Here is a 5000-nt window from a genome sequence, read left to right as displayed (position 1 = left end):
GACAAGATCAACGACAAGACCACCAGGACCACAGCCACCACCACCACCACCACCACCAGCGTCATGTGTGGTAGAAATTTGCATACGCCAAAGATACATGAAAGACAACGACACCGCCTTACTAGCAAGGGGATGCAACAAAACATGAAAGCAACGACACTACAGAATTAAGGGCAACACCAACCTCACCAACAATGACAACAACACCAACCACTAATACCCAAATGTCCAAGGCGGCGGTGGTGGCGCTGATGGTGGTGGCAGCAGCAGCAGCGGCAGGTGTCCCCGTGACCCACATCGTCACCACCACCACCACCACAGCTACACCTCCAGCTTAAAGGCGCCCCTCCAGCTAGGCACGCCCCTCACGCATCTTCCCTCCCACGCCTCATAGCACCTCCACTCATTACCACTGAAATCTTGCATAATACCCTCACCTCCACTAGATCTCTCCACCCAACCACCCTCTACTCCCCCTGCTTCCAATATTTCTTGCCCTCCACCCTCCCCTCTCTCTCTCTCCTCACGCAGCGCCCCGTCCCGTCAGCACCCCTCCCGCCACTCATACACGGTCAGAGATCAAGGCGTGCAGTGATCGCTGTGGTTTTGACCTGCTAAGACATGCAAGCCAAAGGTTACCAACACCCATCCACGAACGACCTCTCTCTCTCTCTCTCTCTCTCTCTCTCTCTCTCTCTCTCTCTCTCTCTCTGGGAACAAGGAATATGAAAATGAAGACGACGATGATGGTGGAGGAGGAGGAGGAGGAGGAGGAGGAGGAGGAGGAGGAGGAGGAGGAGGAGGAGGGCGAGCCAGCGACGAGCCTAACACCCAGTTGCCATGGCGACGGAGAGGATGCGTCACCCTGACTACCTATACCTGTCTGCCAGTCTTCCGGGGTCACCCGTGCCTGTGCGTGGGAGGCGCCGGGGGGGGGCAGCCGGGACAGGGGAGGGAGGGAAAGGGAAGACAGGACCATCCACAAAGAAGGAAAGAGGAAGGAGGGAGGGAACATGAAGGAAAGGTCAAGGGAGAGAAATTAAGGAAACTAGGATAAGAGAAAGCGGAAAAGAAATGATATGATAACGGCGCGTGGGTGCGGCTGGGGGCACAAGTCCCTGCAAAGAAAGGATGAGGAAGAAAATGAGGTTACAGAAGGAAGAAGGCACAAGAGACAAGGCCCTTCCTTACACCCATCGCAAACAGGGGGGGCAGGGATGGGAAGGGAAAGGCTGGCAGGTGTGATAACTGATATTTAAGCAAGGAGATGGACAGGAGACAGGGGACAGGGGACAGGAAGGGCAGGGATTAGGGCCAGAGCAAGGGGAAGGCAGAGATGAGACAAAGAGGAGAGGGGTGGACTGTAAAACCCAGCCTGAGGGGATGGACAGAGGAGGGGGGTGAAGACTTTAGGGGGAGTGGAGGATGGGGAGTACGGTGGCTTTGGTTAGATGGAGTGGAGGGGGTGGGGGATGGGGATCTGAGTGGAGGGAGGGTGGGTAGTGAAGTGAGGGATAGGAGGTGGGTGCGTCCACCGAGGGAACACGTTTTGGGATCTCGGAGGAGGAGGAGGAGGAGGAGGAGGATAAAGGCACCACAAAAACCTGTCCACTCGCGTCCACACCACCACCACCACCACCTGACCTCCACTGCCCAACAAATATTGCACAACACACCAGTTTGCTTCCCTGCCTCTCTGCCTGCCTGCCTGCCTGACCAACAAACACACACACATACACACAGTAAACACCTTGCAAACGTGTCTTTCCCCGTCCTTCCTCCGTCCCCCCACTACCCCTCTTAAAGCCTTTGTTTGCACGCATTCAATTAACCGCGTGGCCTCACCTGAATCTGTCACCTGCGCCTCCAGTTGTTTGGCGTACTAATGCATGCCGTATGTGTTCTCCCCGCCAACCACGCCACCTGCATGCGGATTGGTTTCATCGAACGCTTGGCTCATTAATCAAAATGTTGTTGCTCCTATGTTGTTTGGTGGTGGTAGTAGTAGTAGTAGTGATTATAACCGCAACAACAACAACAACAAAGAAGAAGGAATTAAGGAAAACAACAACAACAACAACAACACACCAATCACCAAAACGACACAAGTTACTTTAAGTGATATTTTCGCTAACTGCTGATGGGTAATTGCGAACAGTCCACTCCAGTCCATCCAAATCACTTCCTCTAACTGGCGTGTGGTGACATAAGCATCACAATATTTTCGTTCACAGGACACTAAATCTCATAAATCACTCTAATAATTTACATGATAATATTATTCATGTAAAGCTGTCCTCTTAACAACCCGCACACAAATCTTCACTTTATCGCTGGTCAAAAAAATAATATCTCTCACTCATAATTATCGCGTATAATTTTCACAGTAGGTAATGATACAAATGGATATTCAAGGAGCACCAAGACGCCACTGGGAGTAAACTAGTTATTCTTTAGTGATTTCCTAATATTTATGTCTAAGGAGCGGCACACTGGGCGGCCTCTTGTGTACTTGCCTCGTATTCTCAATCCGACTCTTTAACAAATGACTAAACAAACAAACAGGAACTTCTAATTTAGTATCATTAGCCAAACTCCTTAACACGTCAAAAATAAATCAATAAAACAAAACTAAACAAACAGCAACTTAAAAAATTTTGCATCCTTAGACAAATTTCATAACATGTAAAAAAAAAAAAAAAAAAAAAGAAATAAAAATGAACAAAATAAAATAATAAATAAACAAACTAAACTTGCTACACCTCGCGTCCCATCAATCTAAGACAGTGGCAGCCCCTCACTGTGCTCACGGCAGCCCACACACACCAACCACCACCACCACCAAGTAGTAGTAGTGGTGGTGGTGGTGGTTGCCGCGGTAGTAGTAGTAGTCCAACTCACACAGGGATAAAAGTATACATAACAATACACCTAGTTTAAATATAGGCTCAAATATTGTTATACCTCTCACAGTGACCAACGCAAAGCAAATATTTCAATGAGTGAGCGATGGTCGGCGCATGATTAATACGGCGTAAGCTTAGCAGTACAAATAACAATACTCCTACTTTAATCATAGTTTTAAATATTATGACCTTCATTAAACGTGACTCATGCTTGCATAATAATAAATACAGCACTACTCACTCTATGAATATACTTCTTTTTAAATATATTCCTTCACGGCCTCCCTTAAAACAGACATTAAGGAGAGGAAGGCACTGCAACACACAGATGACGCAATGCCGCTCCTCTGTCATCCATTAGGCATCCACGGTATCCTCGCTGCTATTTGGTTCCCGCAGTACCATGCCATACGTGACGCTGGTTAACTAACACTCCCCTTATATTCTTCCTACGTGAATACCAGACAATTTATTAAGCTATACTATTCAAAGTCAGTCACAATACCTTCAGTGATTATTAAGTCTACCAGTACCATGCCATACGTGACACTGCTCAACCAACACTCGTCTTACATTCTTCCTACGTGAATACCAGATAATTTATTAAGGTACATTAGTCGGTCAGTCTTTAGCAGCACCCACAATACCTTCAGTGATATTAAGTTTCCCTGTCCTCAGCTACACGTGACTGTTATATCAACACTCTCTCCGTGTTCCTTCTACGTGGATACTGCGCCATTTATCAAGCTACAGCAGCCAAAGTGAAGTCAGTGTGCCTGTCTTCACCAGCAATGGCAATACCTTCAGTAATATTAAGTGTACGAGTGGTGTGCTGCGCGTGACATGGTCTGCCCACTCTCTGCTCCTCTGGTATTTACTTTCTACGTGGATACCACCAGAACAACACGGCTCAGAGTTTGTGATTGATGTCATGGTTACTAGAGCATAACAAGACAGTCGCTCTCTTCTGTGAAATAATCAGACGTTCACGATGTTTCTCGTCTGAAATGAGAGCAAGTGAGCACTCCACTCCCAGCAATAAGCCTCGTGGACTCAACAGCGCTGTCTCAAAATACGTGTTTTCTTTAATCTCTCTCAATTTTCTCTCCCTGCGGTGTGTTACAGTTCGTGATGCTGCTCTTCTGAACGCAGGGAAGCCAAGTAATCACAACCCACATTACGGCCTCCAGGATGCTGCCTCTCACAGAACACGTATAAATGTAGTCTGACCATTTTCTTCCATGGTTTAATCTAGTGTTAGTGATGGTGCTCTTCTAAACACAGAGCTGCCAAGGATTTCACCCTATAGCAATACTTTACGTTATCGCGGATGCTGTCCCAAAGTATATTACCAGAAGTCCCATGTTACTCGGTCTTGCCCCCTCACTGTCTTGGTCGCCAGTTACTCCGCCTTGCCCCCCTCACAGTCTTGGTCGCCAGTCGGGTAACTCGCCGCACTCACCTCCACTGTGTATTGCGGCTCCATTCAACCTTAATCCCGCTGATCTACGGTCTGAGCAGTTAGTTCATTAAAGGGGCCCTGGATAGTTACACATACTGCGTGAGGGATACGAAAAGATGTTTTTTTTTTTTAATTGTTGTCTTTTTTGCTTATGTTCACCTTACCCGACTCAGCCGTACACACATCACAGGCAGGTTTCTAGCTCCGTCATGTCACCTGTTTGTTAATCACAGCAAGAAGCAATAATGTGTTTGTGGCGGATGAGTAAGTACATGAATAATAAGTTTCTGGTAGTCATGACAGTTAATTGGAAACAAATGTGCTCAGTCAGTAACGAGATGCTTAATAAACCCACGATAGTGAAAAAAAATTACTATCCTTAGCCAGATGGGATCCTCTAATGACATCCACAATGTAATGAAGCTGATGCCGTGGTAATGAAAGAGCCAAGCCTCACCTGCCCACCGCTCACCCGCTGCTCTTCACCACACACACACACACACACACCGGAGGAATGTTGTCCTCAGCGTCAGATATTTTTACAATCCCTGTCTACTTTTAAGCCTGGGTAACTACATTCTGGCACTACAACTCAGCCAGGTATATAAATAAACGCAAGCGGCGATAGAGAG

At 47.2% G+C, this 5000-nt stretch overlaps 1 protein-coding gene across 1 annotated transcript in view; it reads right to left on the bottom strand.

Annotated features, from left to right (window-relative positions):
• The window catches only part of LOC135089206 (E3 ubiquitin-protein ligase HECTD1-like), a 109133-nt gene that overhangs the window by 98683 nt on the left and 5450 nt on the right, over positions 1-5000 (bottom strand).

This window comes from Scylla paramamosain, chromosome 1 (assembly GCF_035594125.1).
Source record: "Scylla paramamosain isolate STU-SP2022 chromosome 1, ASM3559412v1, whole genome shotgun sequence".
Lineage (NCBI taxonomy): Eukaryota > Metazoa > Arthropoda > Malacostraca > Decapoda > Portunidae > Scylla > Scylla paramamosain.
The sequence above is the reverse complement of the archived record's forward strand: the minus strand, read 5'-3'. Positions and strand labels throughout refer to the sequence as shown.